Below are 21,797 nucleotides of genomic sequence, written 5' to 3'. Positions count from 1 at the left end.
TTGTTGCTCTAGATGCTTTATTGACACTGCATGGGCGTCAACCTTTTGACCAATACCAGATAAGTCGTTTCTCATCTCTTTCACGTTCTCATCTGTTGTATCAAACCTTCTCATCATCTTATGCAGCATATCTTCGATACGCGTCATATTTCCTCCAACTTCCTAGCACCAGATTCCCGATTTTGAGGGGGAACATAGGGTCCAACCCGATCATTTCTGTTGCCATAGTTGTTCCTGTTGTAGTTGTTGTCGCGATTGAAGTTCCCATCTCGGACATAGTGACCCTCTCGGTTGTAATTTCCATAGTTCCGACCTTGGTTCCCTTGACCTTGGCGCCAATTTTCCGTGTTGGATCCTTGGGCGTTTGGTCGGAAACCCCCCGTCTGATCGTTCACCGCATAAGTGTCCTCTTCATAGTAACACTCCTCAACTGGTGGTGGAGTTCTAGTTAAGTAGTTTACAGCATTCACCTTTTCTGCTCCTCCACTCACATGCTTCAATACTAACCCCAACTCTGTCCTCATCTGAGCCATCTCCTCACGGATATCATCTGTAGAGTTAACAGTTGCATTATGAACGGCAAATGTGTTTCTCCCAGTATCTGTCCTCCTAGTGCTCCATGCTTTATTGTTGCGAGAGATCCTCTCCAGTTTTTCAGAAATCTGTGCATATGTACAATCACCATATGAACCTCCAGCAATAGTGTCAAGAACGGCTTTATTGTTGTCATCCTGTCCTCTATAGAAATATTCCTTCAGCGACTCTTCATCAATACGGTGATTTGGAACACTTCTTACGAATGCAGTGAATCTGTCCCACGAGCTGCTCACAGACTCCCCAGGTAATGCTACAAAATTGTTGACCCTATCTTTGTGATTGAGCTTTTTAGACACCGGATAGTACTTTGCTTTAAACACTTCCGCCAATTGGTCCCATGTGAATATTGAGTTATAAGGAAGCTCAGTGAACCATACTGCAGCATCACCTGTCAGTGACAGAGGGAACACTCGTAACCCAATGACGCTCATATCCAAGTCTGGTCTACCTACACAACTTTTGCAAACCACCCTGAGCTTGGCTAAGTGAGCATGTGGATCCTCCGATGGCGATCCTGAAAATAAGCCTCTTGCTGTAAGCATCTGCATCAAACTACTAGTCACCACAAATGTGTGCCCTGGAGGTAGAGGAGGTAGGACAATAGGTCCATCAGAGTCTGCTATATCGATGTTGCCCCGATAGTTGTCATGCGGTTGTGGGCCTTGCACTCTCACTGCATCTCCCAATTGATTTTCAGCTACACCCCGGTTTTCCCCACCAACTACTCTTGGCTGCTGTAACTCAATTGCTTCATCTAGATTTCCTCCGATAGGATGAACTGGAAGTCCTTGATTGTTCATTCTTCGCAAAGTTCTGTTCAACTCTGGATCGTATGGAGTGAGTGGTTCGCCTTGGCTCCGTGTACTTGGCATACACTAGGGTCGGAACCTGAGAGAGACAAAAACAAAGAAAAAAATAAAATAAAATTAGGAAATATTTGACTAACGTTCAATATTGTAGTTAAAACTAAATCTAAAAGCCAAAATTCCCCGGCAGCGGCGCCAAAATTTGACACGCTCAAATTACACTTCCTTTCAGAAGCATAAGCGATCGTTATCAAGTAAAGAACCCAACTTGTAGGTTGAGGTCGATCCCACGAGGAAAATGGTTTAGACTTTACTTTTAACCAACAATTATATTCAATTAGTCAAATTATTTCCAGAAACAGGTAATAAAAGGGGGTTTGTGCTTGTGTGAAACAAATAGTAAAAACTTAGTAAGTAATCAATAATTAAACTCAACTTTGGTTGTTATCAAGATAAGAGAAATAACTAGGGTATACGTGTTCCCCATAATCTCATAACGCAGTAATCCTAGTAATAGCAATCCTTTTCTAGTATGTTACATGCAAAGTGATAAGTTAGGTATCTCTAAATCCTTGGTCCGGCATCTAGAGAATTTCATCCCGCACCTTGGTCCGGCTACGTGTGTATAATTTACTAACCCTTACCTTTACCTCATATTAGACATCATAATCGATGTTTGGCTTAGTTATTACTTCGCACCAATCGACACTAGCCTATTAGATAGTATCACACTAAATCTATGTTGATAATTCTTTTCTTGTTAATTACCTCCTTGGTCCGGCAAGTAGTAACAAGGCGAGTTCTAACGCGTGCACTCGTTAAAAAGACTTCTAAACGAAAGAATTATCAATACATGCAAAACACTATTCAAGAATTGCTTATTTACTATTCATACTTTGTTAATCGATCATGGTTCCCACAACCCTAGTTGTGGATTTAGTTACCCATACTAGCAAGAACACAATTCATAATTGTAGATGAAGAAATCATGAACTTACTTAAAGAAAATAATAAACCCAGAAAATTTACTTGAATTGCAAAGCCAAAATCTTCAAAACAAACTTTAGAAATCAATAATTGCTAGGGTTGCAAATTAATCTCCAAAGTTACAAAGCAAAAATAGAATAATAGTGTCTAACCCTCAAAAACGAGGTTTACATGTCCTATTTATAGAAAACAAATCCTAAATAAAAAGGGAAACAAATTAAGGAAAGTTTTGTTCAGGTACGCGTCTTCGATCCACGAGACTGACTTACGGACCGTCGATCTATCTACGGTCCGTAAGTCACTTCCGTCACTCGGGACTTAGAAAATATTTCATCTTCCAAAAAATCATCTTCTCTGAAGCAAACGACGGACCAACAGTACGGACCGTAGATCGACCTACGGTCCGTCAATACCTTCCGTAGCTCCATACTTAGCATTTTCAAAAATCAGGTACTGGAACCCTCGCAGTCTCAATCTACGGATCAACAGTACGGTCCGTAGATCAATCTACGGACCGTCAATGGGCACCGTGGTTCCACACTTGGTCAGATTTCCCTGATTTGTCCTCAACACTTTCCTGCTGATCTACGGTCCTCACCTACGGACCGTGAATGGACCTACGGTCCGTAGATGACCTCCGTGGATGCCCTTTTCTGCATTTTCTTCAGCTGTCTCTAAACTTTCGCGCCTGAACACCTTTCCTGCAAAACATGATAAAACACATAAAAACCAATATAAAAAGGCCCTAGACACACACAACTTGTAAGTGAAATGTATTAGAAATACCGTAAACTCACGGTATATCAACACCCTCAACTTAAATTCGTTGTTTGTCCTCAAGCGACGCACTAGGACTCTAAACGACACTTGTATAGAAGCAAGCATTTCTAACTCAAGCAATCACATGACTCTCTACCTCCTCATTGTTCGGGTGCACATTCCTTCTCATAGACTCGATAAGCCAACTCATGCGGATCACATCATGACACAGACCAACCTACTGACACACAACAGACACCTTCTTACTGTCAGCCAGGTACCAACTTTCCAACAATGTAACTAGTGCCCTTACTTCAACTGAAATCCTCATTTCGCATAAAAATTTACTTTCATTCATGGTACAAAGATTCATTCAACACTCACGCTCAGAAGTAATTTCAAATTCAGTTAGTGCTTACTGCCATAAGCTTGCCCTTATTTTCACTGCTTGGACTCTCCAAACTAGATTCTAAGATCACTATAGGACTTTATTGGCTTGTAACATAGGCTCAGGGTTAGGTGTGGTACATTTGGGTACTGTTTAGTGACTTTCTGCCCTCCTTGTCATCACACTAGGCTTTTAACCTCTTTTTGCCCTATTTTTGTCATATTATTGCTTTACCTTCTTTCCCTTGAATTTCTTCAACCACGGATGTGACTTTAGACTTTGTAGCTCATTGTTCCTTCCGCTTTTAACAAGTCACATCCCCTTTTTTTTTTTTTTTTTTTTTTTTTTTTTAAATACCCATTTTCTTTCCGTTTCCTCTTTCATAGCCACCCTCAACTTATGGATTTTCCGTTAGTCGAGGTTCACAATACCCGATGTCAGGTCAGGGCCAAGATTGCATTTACTTTTTACATTAGCCACCCTCAACTTAGGCTTTTGGCCTAAGTCAAAGTGCACATGTCCAAGGAGGGACCGGGGCCAACATAGTAGATTATGGGAAAGTGAGTTCGGGGTTTTAGAAAGAAATAGTTTATTTTTAGGCTTAAAGTTGGATCAAAGGGAACAGTTATTTCATTTGGTTGAATCCTTCTAGGCAATTTGTGGATTTTTCAGAACAACGGCCTATGATCACTTCCTATCCTCTAGATTGAATTGTCTTAGCAGGACTAACCGGGCAAGTTCTAGTTTTGCACAAAACTGTTTGAATAGTCAACGATTCTCACCCACTCTTGGCACATAGTTTCATTATCAGATTGTCAGATTACCCAGTTCAAGTCTCAGGTTTAATCATGCAATCAAGTTGATTGTTACTATGTCATATTCAGAGCCAACACAGTCAACTAATCGTAGCCTACTTCTAGTATACAACCCAGAATCTGACGGGTATCATTTTTCTAAGCCATCATGCTTCATTCTGTATCATGCTTCTATACACACAATCCTAAGACATGCCGGTTCAACAGAAAATTAAACAGTCACTTGGGGGAAAAGAACACAGGCAAGAAAACCCCAAGAGAGGATTCATGAGTTGGGTTACTCAGACTTCACCCTATCACTCACGATCCATTTACCCCACCCCCAACAAAAATAGATGCAATTGTCCACAATGCATACATAGACAGTAAAAGTGAATGGATTTGAGTGAAGCAAACCTGTGGCGCAAAGCGCCGGCGAATCATCAACAAACAGGGGGGTCCGGTTTCCCGGAGCCCTCTGGAACATCAGCGGGAGCACCCTCAGCAGAGCCCTCCTCAACAATCCTAGCACTCTCAGTAGTGCTCGCTATCAACTGCTCCGCACCATCCGAGGTGCGCACAACGCCCCTCAAAATAGGCTGAACCTCTGTAACTGGGGCAGAGCTCGATGCCCCTGCAGCTCTCTCACGCACCCTCTGCTGGCGCAACTCCTCATCTGCAATCGATGCCCTCCTAGCCTCCTTCTCCTGTCGACGCTGTCTTTTCTGAGCTTTCTCTTCCTCCGTGCGATGAGAACGGTGCCGCTTCCCTTTGCATGTGTCGGTGCAGGCCCCTCCTCGGTGATGCCACTGAATAGAGCATCTAGCACTGTATCATCAGCCAGCGCAGTAGGGGCAGCTTGAGTCTCAACTGAAGGCGCAGCAAGAATGGCATCAACATCAGTCCGGAGGCTGGCTATGTCAGCCTGCAAAGCAGATAAGTCTGTGGCCGGAACTGCTCGCTCGAGAACTCGCAACTCAAAGGCGTCAAGCCGCTTATTTACCGCCAGGACCTTACGGTCCATCATCCCCTCCATCCTGCGCTCCAATCTAGCCTCGGACTCGGCAATTGACTTTTGCATCCAAGGCTGGATGTGATGCAACAGTGTGGCCATCTGCGCCTCTAACTTTTGTACTCTGGCCATCGGGACAACCGTCGCTCCTAACGGTGGTGTGGATCGGGAAGAACTAGGAGCAACACTAGCTGCCTGAGACGAGGAGCCTGGGACAGTGTCGGTGTGGTCTGGGATAATGGGGTCACCTCCCTGTGCCTGCCCCACAGTGTCTGCAAGGTCGGAGCTCAAGGGGGGTACTTCAATCTGGGGCTCTCTGCGAGGTGCTGCCACATTCGCGTCATCCCGAATAAGGCCGATGTCCAATGCCCCTGTAGGGTGGACTAGCTGTCACAATGCCAGATCGGCACTCCAGAGTCCCTGCATAAGTGAAATATCAGACAGGGGAAAGGGTAAGTGGTGGAGGTCCTGAAAGCTCTCTCGTGGATCTCTGCCAGTAACATTCGGGCAAAGTCGATCTCCACTCCCGCAACCAATGCAGCAACCATCACCGCTCTGTCCCAAGTGACCTGATTGTCAGCTTTTGTGGGCGACACTCTGTTGCGTACCAACAGCCAGAAGAATTTTGCAACGAAGTTCAGTGTGGCCTTCCGGATGCCCAACCGTGGAGCAGCGACCCATTCCGCGCGCTCGCCATCTGCAGCAATGTACCGGGCCAGCCATAGTATCACAGCCTCTCGCTGGTCAGCATTCCTCTGGAAGGCACCACTCCGCACGATGTTCCAGCGGTAATCAAACTCTGAAGTGTTAGGCGACCAGGCGTGGCCCGTGGTAGGACCATAGAGAAAACGGCTAATGGTGGCAGGTGATATGTCCACCGGAGACCCTCGAACCATGGTGGAAGTGAGCGGAGCCTGAGCTAACGGCTTTGACCGCTTGGAAATGGACCCGCGGAGAGTGGCTGCATAGGAAGCATAGAACTCCCGGACAATCTCCTCGCTATACGTCCCTGGGTCTCGAGCCATCCAGTCACACTTGTGAAGTTTGAAAAGTCGGTGAATATCTGGAACAGTATGCAAGCTCCCCGTGAGGACTCTGCGCTCCTCTTGAATTAATCGGGCCATCTTTTGTTTTTCATTTACCATCTTTGCATCCCGATAGATTTGCCATTGACCCTCTACACACCACCTATTCAGCTCCCCTGCTATCGGGCGGGTTCATCATTCCTTGGTGCAGGAATGGCCTCTGAGCTAGTTGCCTCATCAGACGAGGCTGCTTGGTCATCCTGCCCAGACCCTGTGGATGATTTGGCGTTGGATCCTGTAGCATGGATAGACTCTGATTGTGAAGAGTGGGCAGACTGGGAGCCTGAAGCAGAACCAGAAGCAGACGCGGATCCGGACATAGGTCCCTCCGAACTGGAAGCAGCCCCAGTTGGTGACCCGATCAGTGTGTGCTCCTCATCAGACTGGGAGACAGTGACTACGTCGGGGAGCACCTTCCGGGGGATGCTTCTGGGTGCAGCGCGAGAAGCCCGTGGGTTGAGGGGCACGTATGTAGGGTCCTCGTCGTTCTCGGTGTCCTCATCAATCAACCGGAAACTAGGGGCAACCGATTTGGACTTGCCCCGTTTCGAGTAGGTGACCATCTTCTTGGGTGCCATGGTACCTGTAGGAACATCATTAGTGCCAAAACGAAACATATGCAGCAAAAGAACTTATTCAGAGTTGGTAACGAACCAAACTAAGTCTACAAAAAAAAATGACAGATGCTACAGAAGTCATCCACGGAGGAGACCTACGGTCCGTAGACTGATCTACGGTCCGTGGATCTATTCCGTGGATCAGGGTGTCTGAAATATAGGTCGCAGATGAAAACCACGGAAGTGCAGAACGGTCCGTAGATGGATCTACGGACCGTAATCCACATCCGTGGTTTTACACTTTGTGTAAATTTCAGGTGCATCTAATGACGGACCCCATCTACGGTCCGTAGATGGATCTACGGTCCGTAGCCGGGGTATCGTGGAAGCAATCAGTGCCAGGTATCAGACATTTGTGGCATTTGGTTTCAACATTAACACAACCTAATCAAGCATATACACAATTTGAAATATGCTAGGTCGTCATTCTTAAGATTCCTACCGATTATTATGCCCAACAATTTAGAGTAGATGTGGAACCCTAAGTCGAAACTAGCATATACTATTTACGATCACATAAACTCATATCACAATTAATGCTATACAATCACTATCTATCATTTCAAGGGCATTGTACTACTCAAGTTTATCATGCAATATCATCTAACAATTACCCAAGGTCAAGACCCACTCCCGACCCTCTATATTCAATCTATGAATTGAAATTCAACGTGAAGAGAAAGTCTATTACCTTATAAGCACAAGGAGTGGGGTGATTGCGTGATGGTACTATGATTTAGCAAGACCAAAGAGTCACCTTTTTGTCACTGACCAAACACCGGACCCTTGTTATCAGATTATGGAGTGGGTTGATTATGGTATGAAAAGGGTTGTGGGAATTTATGGAGGGAGGATCTTATGTGGTGGTTATGGAGTGATTTGGGGAGTTGAATTAGTGGGAGAAACGGTTGTGGGAGAAATGGGGGGAAGGGAAATGATTTAAAACAATGGGGGTTTTAAGTAATGGGGGTCCGGGTCGGGTCATTCAACTCTAGGGTGTGGACTCACGAAACCCCGTCTACGGTCCGTGAGTCGATCTACGGTCCGTAGATCAGGACCGTAGATCACAATTATATTAGGACAATGTTAGGGACTTACCTGGGATCTACGGATACCATTGACGGTCCGTGGATCAATCGACGGACCGTCGATGGGGTCCGTAGACCTCTGCACCAGACCTTTTTCTGCAGATTTCTTGTGTGGTGTACCTGCACATGAAGCAACCAATAGGCTATTTTTTTACATTTTCTGGACACGGACCCTATATTACTTCTAGCCAACACTAAGAACTAAAATACTGAAACCCCTACCTACTTTGATATAAAAACGTAAGTAATCAAAGAAAGCTAAACTACATAATGTAAAACAGAACCCTATTATTGGCTAGATTTTACATCTTGGGTTGCCTCCCAAGCAGCGCTTGATTTAACGTCGCGGCACGACGCAGGTATCTTGATTATTCAGACTTCATCAAGATTGCAGGCCTCAATCACTTCTTGCACAGTTTCAGCATTTCCCAAATAGATCTTTATCCTTTGCCCGTTCACCAAGAACCTTTTTCCATCCTTATTTTCAAGCTCAACCGCTCCATGTGAGAGCACTTTTGTGAGCAAAAATGGCCCAGTCCACTTGGACTTGAGCTTGCCTGGAAACAAGCGCAACCTGGAGTTGAATAGCAGCACACGATCGCCAACCACAAATTCTCGCTTTTCAATTCTTTGATCATGATACTTCTTCATCTTCTCTTTGTATAAGGCGAACTCTCATAAGCTTTTAGGCGAAACTCATCAAGCACGTTCAGGTCGTTCAACCTTTGATTAGATGCAGTGCCCCAGTCCAGATTTAACTTCTTCATTGCCCACATAGCTTTGTGCTCTAACTCTACTGGTAAATGACAAGACTTCCCATATACAAGTTGGTAAGGCGACATACCTATGGGGGTCTTGTATGCAGTGCGATATGCCCATAGAGCATCATCAAGCTTTCTTGACCAATCAGTTCGATTGGCGTTCACAGTCTTCGCCAATATCTGCTTTATTTCTCTGTTGGACACCTCAACTTGACCGCTAGTCTGTGGATGATAAGGAGTGGCTACATTATGACGGACACCATATTTCTCAAGTAGTGTTTTAAACAACTTGTTACAAAAGTGAGAGCCTCCATCGCTAATAACAGCCCTGGGTGTACCAAATCTGGAGAAGATATTCTTTTTCAAGAATGCGGTGACACTTTTACCTTCGTTGTTGGGAAGTGCTACTGCTTCCACCCACTTCGATACATAATCAACCGCGACCAGAATATACTTCATCCCATATGAACTCACAAATGGGCCCATGAAATCAATGCCCCATACATCAAACAATTCGATCACCAATATGGGATTCATAGGGAGCTCTTGCCTCTTTGAAATCCCTCCATCTCTTTGGCACCGATCACAAGACTTGGCGAAATCATGAGCATCTTGGTGGATGGTAGGCCAATAGTACCCACACTGCAAAATCTTATGTGCAGTCCGAATACCACTATGATGCCCACCAACGGGTGATGAATGGCATGCTTCAAGTACACTTAGCATTTCAACCTCAGGCACACAGCGACGAATAATCCCATCAGCACAACTACGATACAAATAAGGTTCATCCCAAAAGAATTTCTTCACATCATGCATAAATTTCTTTCTTTGGTGAAAAGACAAATCGGGTGGCACAATGTCGCTTGCCAAATAATTAGCAAAGTCTGCGAACCAAGGAATCAAATCATTAGAAGCGGCCAATACCTGTTCATCTGGAAACGCATCATTAATTTCAGCCCTATCTCCAAGCTTTAGCATGGCCTCTTCCTCTAATCTGGACAAGTGGTCGGCAACTTGATTTTCGGTTCCCTTTCTATCTTTTACCACAAAATCAAACTCTTGCAGCAACAATACCCATCTGATCAATCGTGGTTTTGCATCTTTTTTCGCCATCAAATACCTCAATGCAGAATGGTCAGTATGCACGATGACCTTAGTACCAAGCAAGTAGGAACGAAATTTTTGAATGCAAAAACCACTGCAAGAAGTTCTTGTTCGGTCACTGTATAATTCTTCTGGGCCACATTCAGAGCTTTGCTAGCATAGTAAATAGGATGAAGAATTTTCTCACGCCTTTGACCCAATACTACACCAAGCGCCACTCCACTCGCATCACACATTACCTCAAACGGTTGTTCCCAATCTGGTGAAATAATGATAGGTGTTGTAACCAACTTTTCCTTCAATTCTCCAAATGCTCTAAGACAAGCATCATCAAAGCAGAACTTATTCTCCTTCTCGAGCAGTTTGCACAAGGGATGTGCAATTTTGGAGAAATCTTTGATGAATCTTCTATAAAAACCTGCATGCCCAAGAAAACTTCTAACACCTTTTACAGAGATAGGTGGTGGAAGCTTTTCTATTACCTCGACTTTAGCTCTATCAACCTCAATACCTTTCTCTGAAATTCGATGACCCAACACTATACCTTCCTTTACCATGAAATGACATTTCTCCCAATTCAGCACTAAGTTGCAGTCTTCACATCTTTTGAGCACCTCGGCCAAATGTTTTAGACAGTGATCAAATGAATCACCTACAACTGAAAAATCATCCATGAACACCTCAATAGTGTCCTCCACCATATCAGAAAATATCGACATCATACATCTCTGGAAGGTCGCTGGAGCATTGCACAATCCGAATGGCATCCGCTTGAAAGCAAAAGTCCCATATGGGCAAGTGAAGGTGGTCTTCTCTTGGTCTTCCGGAGCTATAGAGATTTGATTGTAGCCCGAATATCCATCAAGAAAGCAATACCAACCCTTTCCTGCAAGCCTATCTAACATCTGGTCCATGAATGGCATAGGAAAGTGATCTTTTTCTGTCCACGCATTTAGCTTCCGATAGTCCATGCAAACTCTCCATCCCGTGACAGGCCGCATTGGAACAAGTTCATTTCGTTCATTTGGAACCACAGTCATACCACCTTTCTTTGGTACACACTGCACAGGACATACCCAATTACTATCTGAGATGGGATAAATAACTCCCGCATCCAGCCACTTGATGATCTCCTTTTTGACTACCTCTTGCATAGGCGGATTTAATCTTCTCTGGTGCTCAACACTGGGCTTATGATCTGGTATGAGTTGGATTTTGTGAGAACAGATACCGGGGGGGATCCCAATAATATCTGCAATAGTCCACCCAATCGCTCGCTTGAACTTCTTTAATACAGTCACCAAACACTCAACTTGCCTTGCATTTAAATCTGCTGCAATGATGACCGGCAAAGTATTCTCTTCGCCTAAATATACATACCTCAAGTGTGATGGTAGAACTTTGAGCTCTAATTTCGGTGCCTCCACAATAGATGGTCTTGTGGGTGGGGACTCGCGATTCTTCATGTCTAGCTCATACTTCTTTGGTTTGGACCGGTATTCAAACTTATCAAGTGCGGCTACCAACTCATCATACTCATCAATACCATCACTACCAAAATTCATCATGACTGCTGCTAGTGCCTCAACACCTGATCGCTCTTCAATTTGCACCTCTGACCCACTCTCCACTCTGTAAGTTATAGCAGATACTGTTTGTAGCTCACCATTCTGCTTCATGGATCTACAGATATTGAAAGTTGCTTCTTCATTGTTCAATCTGAACTTCATCTGTCCCTTTTCCATATCAACCAACGCACGCCCTGTGGCAAGAAATGGTCTCCCAAGGATGATGGGAACCTCAAAATCAACCTCACAGTCAAGGATTACAAAATCCGCCGGAAAGATGAAAGACTCTACTTTCACTAGCACATCATGGAGCACACCTATGGGCCTCTTCACAGTCCGATCAGCCATCAGTAACCGCATTGCAGTGGGCTTTGGATCCCCTAGACCCAACTTCTTGTAAATAGATAAAGGCATGAGGTTGATGCTCGCACCAAGATCACACAATGCCTTAGCAAAGTGTAATAACCCTATAGTACATGGGATCGTGAAAGCACCAGGGTCTTCCTTCTTCTGCACTAGAGATCTTGTAGCAATAGCACTACAATGCTGCAATCTATCATCATCTTCAAAACTCACAGACCTTTTCTTTGTCACCATATCTTTCATGAATTTTGCATATCCAGGCATTTGCTCCAAGGCTTCTATCAGAGGGACATTGATAGAAAGCTGCTTCAACATAGTGATAAACCTGCGATATTTCCCATCTTCAGTCTTCTTCACTAACCTTTGAGGAAAAGGTGGTGGAGGTCTAGGTATGGGAACCACTTTCTGAGGTATCTCCACTTCTTGTTCTGTCACAACCTCTGACTCCTCTCTAACTTTCACCACATCATCTTCTTTTCTGTTCTCAACTTCCACCATAGACGGCATAGGTGGATCTATGGTTTGTTTACCTCCTCGAGTGGTAATTGCCATACAATGTCCATCATTCTTTGGATTCTGGATGGTATTGCTCGGAAGAGTGCCAGGTTGACGCGGGTTCACTGTAGTAGACAACTGCGTCATTTGTTGCTCTAGATGCTTTATTGACACTGCATGGGCGTCAACCTTTTGACCAATACCAGATAAGTCGTTTCTCATCTCTTTCACGTTCTCATCTGTTGTATCAAACCTTCTCATCATCTTATGCAGCATATCTTCGATACGCGTCATATTTCCTCCAACTTCCCTAGCACCAGATTCCCGATTTTGAGGGGGAACATAGGGTCCAACCCGATCATTTCTGTTGCCATAGTTGTTCCTGTTGTAGTTGTTGTCGCGATTGAAGTTCCCATCTCGGACATAGTGACCCTCTCGGTTGTAATTTCCATAGTTCCGACCTTGGTTCCCTTGACCTTGGGGCCAATTTTCCGTGTTGGATCCTTGGGCGTTTGGTCGGAAACCCCCCGTCTGATCGTTCACCGCATAAGTGTCCTCTTCATAGTAACACTCCTCAACTGGTGGTGGAGTTCTAGTTAAGTAGTTTACAGCATTCACCTTTTCTGCTCCTCCACTCACATGCTTCAATACTAACCCCAACTCTGTCCTCATCTGAGCCATCTCCTCACGGATATCATCTGTAGAGTTAACAGTTGCATTATGAACGGCAAATGTGTTTCTCCCAGTATCTGTCCTCCTAGTGCTCCATGCTTTATTGTTGCGAGAGATCCTCTCCAGTTTTTCAGAAATCTGTGCATATGTACAATCACCATATGAACCTCCAGCAATAGTGTCAAGCACGGCTTTATTGTTGTCATCCTGTCCTCTATAGAAATATTCCTTCAGCGACTCTTCATCAATACGGTGATTTGGAACACTTCTTACGAATGCAGTGAATCTGTCCCACGAGCTGCTCACAGACTCCCCAGGTAATGCTACAAAATTGTTGACCCTATCTTTGTGATTGAGCTTTTTAGACACCGGATAGTACTTTGCTTTAAACACTTCCGCCAATTGGTCCCATGTGAATATTGAGTTATAAGGAAGCTCAGTGAACCATACTGCAGCATCACCTGTCAGTGACAGAGGGAACACTCGTAACCCAATGACGCTCATATCCAAGTCTGGTCTACCTACACAACTTTTGCAAACCACTCTGAGCTTGGATAAGTGAGCATGTGGATCCTCCGATGGCGATCCTGAAAATAAGCCTCTTGCTGTAAGCATCTGCATCAAACTACTAGTCACCACAAATGTGTGCCCTGGAGGTAGAGGAGGTAGGACAATAGGTCCATCAGAGTCTGCTATATCGATATTGCCCCGATAGTTGTCATGCGGTTGTGGGCCTTGCACTCTCACTGCATCTCCCAATTGATTTTCAGCTACACCCCGGTTTTCCCCACCAACTACTCTTGGCTGCTGTAACTCAATTGCTTCATCTAGATTTCCTCCGATAGGATGAACTGGAAGTCCTTGATTGTTCATTCTTCGCAAAGTTCTGTTCAACTCTGGATCGTATGGAGTGAGTGTTCGCCTTGGCTCCGTGTACTTGGCATACACTAGGGTCGGAACCTGAGAGAGACAAAAACAAAGAAAAAAATAAAATAAAATTAGGAAATATTTGACTAACTTTCAATATTGTAGTTAAAACTAAATCTAAAAGCCAAAATTCCCCGGCAGCGGCGCCAAAATTTGACACGCTCAAATTACACTTCCTTTCAGAAGCATAAGCGATCGTTATCAAGTAAAGAACCCAACTTGTAGGTTGAGGTCGATCCCACGAGGAAAATGGTTTAGACTTTACTTTTAACCAACAATTATATTCAATTAGTCAAATTATTTCCAGAAACAGGTAATAAAAGGGGGTTTGTGCTTGTGTGAAACAAATAGTAAAAACTTAGTAAGTAATCAATAATTAAACTCAACTTTGGTTGTTATCAAGATAAGAGAAATAACTAGGGTATACGTGTTCCCCATAATCTCATAACGCAGTAATCCTAGTAATAGCAATCCTTTTCTAGTATGTTACATGCAAAGTGATAAGTTAGGTATCTCTAAATCCTTGGTCCGGCATCTAGAGAATTTCATCCCGCACCTTGGTCCGGCTACGTGTGTATAATTTACTAACCCTTACCTTTACCTCATATTAGACATCATAATCGATGTTTGGCTTAGTTATTACTTCGCACCAATCGACACTAGCCTATTAGATAGTATCACACTAAATCTATGTTGATAATTCTTTTCTTGTTAATTACCTCCTTGGTCCGGCAAGTAGTAACAAGGCGAGTTCTAACGCGTGCACTCGTTAAAAAGACTTCTAAACGAAAGAATTATCAATACATGCAAAACACTATTCAAGAATTGCTTATTTACTATTCATACTTTGTTAATCGATCATGGTTCCCACAACCCTAGTTGTGGATTTAGTTACCCATACTAGCAAGAACACAACAATTCATAATTGTAGATGAAGAAATCATGAACTTACTTAAAGAAAATAATAAACCCAGAAGATTTACTTGAATTGCAAAGCCAAAATCTTCAAAACAAACTTTAGAAATCAATAATTGCTAGGGTTGCAAATTAATCTCCAAAGTTACAAAGCAAAAATAGAATAATAGTGTCTAACCCTCAAAAACGAGGTTTACATGTCCTATTTATAGAAAACAAATCCTAAATAAAAAGGGAAACAAATTAAGGAAAGTTTTGTTCAGGTACGCGTCTTCGATCCACGAGACTGACTTACGGACCGTCGATCGATCTACGGTCCGTAAGTCACTTCCGTCACTCGGGACTTAGAAAATATTTCATCTTCCAAAAAATCATCTTCTCTGAAGCAAACGACGAACCAACAGTACGGACCGTAGATCGACCTACGGTCCGTCAATACCTTCCGTAGCTCCATACTTAGCATTTTCAAAAATCAGGTACTGGAACCCTCGCAGTCTCAAAATACGGATCAACAGTACGGTCCGTAGATCAATCTACGGACCGTCAATGGGCACCGTGGTTCCACACTTGGTCAGATTTCCCTGATTTGTCCTCAACACTTTCCTGCTGATCTACGGTCCTCACCTACGGACCGTGAATGGACCTACGGTCCGTAGATGACCTCCGTGGATGCCCTTTTCTGCATTTTCTTCAGCTGTCTCTAAACTTTCGCGCCTGAACACCTTTCCTGCAAAACATGATAAAACACATAAAAACCAATATAAAAAGGCCCTAGACACACACAACTTGTAAGTGAAATGTATTAGAAATACCGTAAACTCACGGTATATCAATGTGTTGAGAATTGTTTGAAAGTCTTGTTGAATCATTGTTGATGTTGTATCTTGATTGGGTTGTTGTGAATTGTGCAATGTTATGAAAATGGTCATATCTTCATTATTTGTGTGAACATGTCATTTGCATTGTTCTGAGACATGGTTGTGACAAGTGTTATATGCATTGAGAAAGAATAAGAAAATAAAGAGAATGTACCATTTCGAGGGACGTATCGCGCGCCGCGATGGATACTATATTTCGAGGGATGTGTCGCGCGCCGCGACAGATACTATATTTCGAGGGACGTATCGCGCGCCGCGATGGTTACTATTATCGAGGGTCGTATCGCGCGCCGCGATGGATGCATGGACAGATATGTCCCCCATGGATCCTGGACTGAGAGACAGAGGGTGTGTATCATTAGGTCAGACATGCATCACTATACTTGACATTGCATTTCATTGCATTGCACTTCTTTATTATTGATGAACTTGATCTTGTGTGTTGCTGATCTTGTGAGTGACTTTCTATGGAACTTGTGATTGATGAATATTGAGCTTGTTGTTGAAGATATGCAATTGTTAGAGTGTTGTTGTTGAGGATATGAAATTGTTAGTGTTGTGTTGAGCTATGTGCTTTGTAAACTGTGAACTGTTATGTTGGGCTGGTACTAAGCAGGTTATAGTTGTGGAGGTGGTAATTGATGAAATTGTTGTTGAGAATATATGATTGTTAGAATGTTGTTGTTGAGATATGTGCTTGTAAATTGTGAACTGTTAGGTTGGGTTGGTTTTTTACAGATTGTAGTTGTAAAGGTTCGGTTGGGGTGTAAGAAGTACTTGTATTCTATCCCCTTAGCTCGTGTTTAGAGGTTTACTTTCTGAGTACCGTGTGGTTTGGTACTCACCCCTTGCTTGTACAAATTTTTGTAGGTTACGAGCCTGGATTTTTGTGGTACTTGTTATTCTCTTCTTTTTCGAGGCTTCTGGGAGATTTGTGAGGTAGTTGTTTGTCTTCTCAGCGATCCTTCTTACTCCTATTTATGATCTTGTTCTACTCTAGAAACAATGTCATATGAGACTTGTATTTTTCTTTTGATTCAATTGTAATACTTTAGAGGCTTGTACACGTGACAACCAGATTTTGGGGGTATATTTGAGTTTATTATAAAAATTTCCGCAATGGTTGAGTTTTAGGCTGACTTGTCTTGGTGGGTTAAGACGAGTGTCATCACGTCCATTTTGGATCGTGACACCTATCATGGAAATAATTTCAAATAATTAATTTGTATTATTCTTACCATAATAAATTACAAATCATTTTATTAGAAATTCGTAATTTGCACTTCTCTATTTATATTTCCAAATTTCTCATTAAACACTTGTGTAATTCTTCATGTTAAGATACTAATCAATAAATTAAATTACTGACGAATTTAATTCAAAGATTAACTTCCTTTAGAGCACTGCTTAACTTATTTCATGTATCGGGTATATAAATCCACTTGCAAGGTTTGACACGATGAAAACTTATAAGCTTCTCAAAAAAGCTCATCATCAATCTTTATATCGAAACATGGATTTCGTCAACTAACTTATTATTTCACCAGTATATATTATTATCTTCCAATATACAAGACATATTGACCCATCTCAAAATTTCACCTTTTAACAAATTAAAACGATAATTAACATATACAGATCATAATAGTTATATCCGGATTAAGAATATACGTACATTTAATAATTTAGAGAATATGTTGTTGTTGGTCAGTCTAAAACAACTATCTCTACTCGGTCCCGTTCAATGGGTAGCGGCTGCGGGTTTTCCTTGTCATCAAAAAAAAAAATGTACTAGCACAAGAAGTTGGAACTATACAATTCTCATAATCAAGATAAACTACATATAATTTTGTGCTACAATCGTACCGATGACATGTCCAATTTCCATCTTAAATTGTGAACAAAAAACTGTATACTTATAAGAGCTAATGATTTAATCTTCCGTATATAAGCTAAAACTCTATAATACTAAATCATCTACTATATAAGTAAACATACATCATAAATGAATATATGATCTATTAAAACTGAACAAATAATTATTCTATAATAAATATTTTTTAAACATATGATTAATAATATATATCCCAAGAGATTTCTGTTCAAAAATACGAATTGCTAGGATATTGGCAACGAATGATATAAAAAAAACTTGGCTGCTATTCATCAGACTTTTCGGTCAACAACTGAAGCTACTTTAGGTTTACATAAAAACAAAACTCATTGCCGAATAATTGAAAACATAAACCATTCGTACACGTATCTTCAATTGTTCGCTACAAGTAGGTGACAAATAGATTGATTGGGTTAAATTTAGATGGATTGAAAATGAATCAATAAAATATGAGTAATAATTTAATATTTTAGTCTTCTTTTTTGGATGAAAAATGTTGAAAATACTTTATTTAGTTTTATTGTATTATAAAAGTAAAAAAAAAATCTATAACTTTTTGATATAAAATAAATTAATGTAATAACAAGGGAAAAATATTTTTAATTTCAAAGTAAATGAATATTTGCATTTTAGGAGTAAAACGTACTTATCGCACTTTAAACAATATCAATACTAATACAAGATTACCAACATGGGTTGTGGTGCACTAGTGGGAGTGTTTCACCCTTAACCAGAGGTCTTGGGTTCGAGCCCTGGGTATGGAGAAAATCTTGTTGGGAACGTCACCCCCGAATGGGCCCTGCAGAGCGTGATCCGAATTTAGTCGAAGCTCCAATGTATGTGGGTTCCGCACACCGGATGGAAAACCAAAAAAAATACTAATACATGATCTATTTATTTTACTTTATTATTTGTTACCCACTATAAAATTAAATAAATAAAAAAATATAATTATATTTAACAAAAGAAATGTACATTTAATATAGTATATATATATATATATATATATATTGGAGAGTCAAAGACTTCACTTTTTCAATTATAGAGAGGAATAATTAATTTTACGGAAGAACATAAAAAGGAAGAAAAATTACAATATTTTTAGTGATATCATGAATTTTGAGTGAGTAAAAGTTGAAAGTTTTAACTCATTTTGCTAATTCATATTTATCCATATTTTTATGCATTAAATATGAGTTTAAAGATCACTCAGCCAACCCATTAAAATATGAAAAAATTAAGCAAATTATCAAAATATGGGCTCATTTTACCGACAGATACAAGTAAAAAAAAAAAACAATTGGATAATGGTCAACAAGAAAACAAAATCTGACTATACTTATATATAAGGAATCTCTCATTGTCCCAGCACGGTTAATATATATATTAAACGTGCTCGTTTAAATTTGGTAATTATTTAGCTTAAAATTTAAATTTTTACTTCAATATTTTTTATAATCACAAAAATATTACTTACATGCATATTTAAGGCAATAAGATCAAAACCAACAACATATTTAAAAAGGCATCTTACATAAATCTCACTACTTTAGATCCCAATAACTAGGATTCCCGATAGTTTGTAATATTACTTTTTATACCATATTTTATCCCCGAGATACATGTATCACTGATGGTGAGATACATGTATTCAACCGTTTTAAAAGCTGAGATGCACGATTTATTAATTTAAATTAAAGGGGTTGTAACTTATTTCCTTAATTAATGGATTAATTGCTGACTAATTATCAACTCAACAAATTTACAGGATCTTGAGTATCATCTCTAACAAATATTCCTAAACTAACGAAATCATAAACCTAATTAGTTCTGTTATTGTACTCTTCATCTTCTTCATCGGCTTGAATCATTAATGGCGAGATACATGTATCCAACAATTTTTAAAGTTGAGATACACGATTTATTAATTTGAATTAACCTCTTTATCTCTTCTTCATCAGCTTGAATCATTAATGATGAGTTACATGAATCATTAATGACGAGATACACGATTATTAATTTGGATTAACCTCTTCATCTTCTTCATTGACTTTAATCATTAGCGGCGAGATATATGTATCCATCAATTTTTAAAGGTGAGGTACACGATTTATTAATTTGAATTAACCTTTAACAAGAATCAGTTGATTTTGTGAACAGTCAACCATTAAAATAGTTGAGAAACAACAAAAACAAAAAATGTAAAAACCTGCGCATGGCTTCATCGGTGTCCAACGACTCGTCGGAGTAAGGAGGAAGTATTTAATGTAAATTGAACTGAAACAAGTAATTGGAAGAATTGCAGAGAAGAAGAAATGCCTAAAAAGTAGAGAACAAAGAAGTACAGAAAATTCTTGTTTAGAAGGGTGGTTGCCTTTTTGCCTTCTAAAATGTTATACAAAGATATAATCACACTCTAAGCAAGAAGATAGTGCACAACATTACATTCATAATGCGGTTATATGAAAACACAAAGTTTTACCATTTCCGGAGTTCTTTTTCGGATTGAGGGTGGAATCCGGTAAGGGCTGGGGGGAGAGATATTGTTGGGGGAGGAGATTGAAAGAGGTTGAATTGTTAAAGCACCTTTAATTAAGGGATTTGAATTTTAGGATAATTATTCAATACCATATTTAAGGGATTTGTGTATCTGATTTAATTTTTTTAAAATATATGGTATAATTATTAAAAAGTGGTATTATGGGTAATATTTTTAAACTATAGGTAACATATGTATATATAGTAGTTAAGTATAATTAAGTATGTCTAATTATGTAGTTTATCCTATTTGAAAGTTCTAAGAAAAGTCCACGTTCAATCAAAACCATGACATACACCATATACATTAAAACAGAGAGAGTAACAATGAAGTGTTAAATCTTGAACGATGGTTCACCAACACCTTAAGGTTGTGGGTTAAGCGGCTGAAGTTAGAAATTTCGTTACGGGTGTTTAAGATTTAATATATATATATATATATATATATATATATAAAAAAAAAAAATTAATATTTGACTTATATACTTCGTATAATTTTCTATGTACATAATATAATCTTTCGACGAAAGGTGTTCGACCGCCCACCTAGCTATGTGGCTTACGCCAATGAGGTTGAGTCACCTAGAGCAAAAATGTGAAGCTTCTGAGAAAGATTTAAAATAAATGTTAAATCTTGTAATAATCAGTTTTCATCTAAATTAAGGTAAACCTCTAGTTATTTGAACCCAAATCAAGAATATCCAATGAAGCTTACAGAATCATATTATTTGTTTGGGGAAGGGCCAGCTTGTCTTGTTAAATAAATTTAATTATATGGAATATGCAACAACAATAACGGTATATTTAGTGTAGTATCATGAGTGAATTTTGAGAAAAATAATAAATAGTACGCAATCTTATCCTATCTTGTAAAGGTAAAAAAATTGTTTCTAATAGACCCTCCGTTCAAGTAAAACATATCAAAAATTAAGTATATACAAAGTAAAAAACATTAGCAAAGAAGTCACATGTTGTAAACAATTAAGAAAGAGAACAAATAGGAACAATAAATAATATGATAAATAAAACAAAAGAGCCAATATGTAATACTATAATTGAAGAAAAAGATAGTATAAGAGCGTAATATAATAACAATACGAATAAGAGAACTGTCTATCTTCGACTATCTATTAACCTTCTACTCTGATCCTCGACCTTCATATTTTCCTATCTAGTGTCATATTCTCGTTAGCGACGGATTGAATATATACATATGAAAGGATAAATTAATCATAACACTCAGCTGATCAAACAAAAAGTTACCAATTAGTACAATTCTAAAGGTTATTAATGACTTGATAAAACTATTGAACACTATTTACATATTTAATTATACTAGACGTATACGTCTCCAGGAATGTTGAAGACAACTAGTGTCAACATGCATGTGCACATCAAACGTGTGGAACTTTTTTTTGAAGTCAAAATTGAAGTAGTTACATATATATACTTACTTTAATATAAGCAGGCAAAAAGACACCCAGTTAGGTCGGTACTGTTTTAGGTCCCCTTTGGACACATTGATTATCAATCAATTGCCATAAAA

The 21,797-nt window shown here is 40.3% G+C and overlaps 1 protein-coding gene and 1 pseudogene across 1 annotated transcript in view; one reads left to right on the top strand and one right to left on the bottom strand.

Moving 5' to 3' along the window:
- LOC125840269 (uncharacterized protein At2g23090-like) overlaps positions 1 to 21,797 on the top strand; it is a 376,400-nt gene that overhangs the window by 264,250 nt on the left and 90,353 nt on the right. The gene's annotated exons all lie outside the window — the stretch shown is intronic.
- Positions 1 to 21,797, bottom strand: part of LOC125840104 (uncharacterized) — a 49,122-nt pseudogene that overhangs the window by 26,598 nt on the left and 727 nt on the right.

Source organism: Solanum verrucosum, unplaced genomic scaffold (genome assembly GCF_900185275.1).
Source record: "Solanum verrucosum unplaced genomic scaffold, falcon-dt-bn FXZP01000180.1, whole genome shotgun sequence".
NCBI lineage: Eukaryota > Viridiplantae > Streptophyta > Magnoliopsida > Solanales > Solanaceae > Solanum > Solanum verrucosum.
This window is presented reverse-complemented; position numbering and strand designations above follow the sequence as displayed.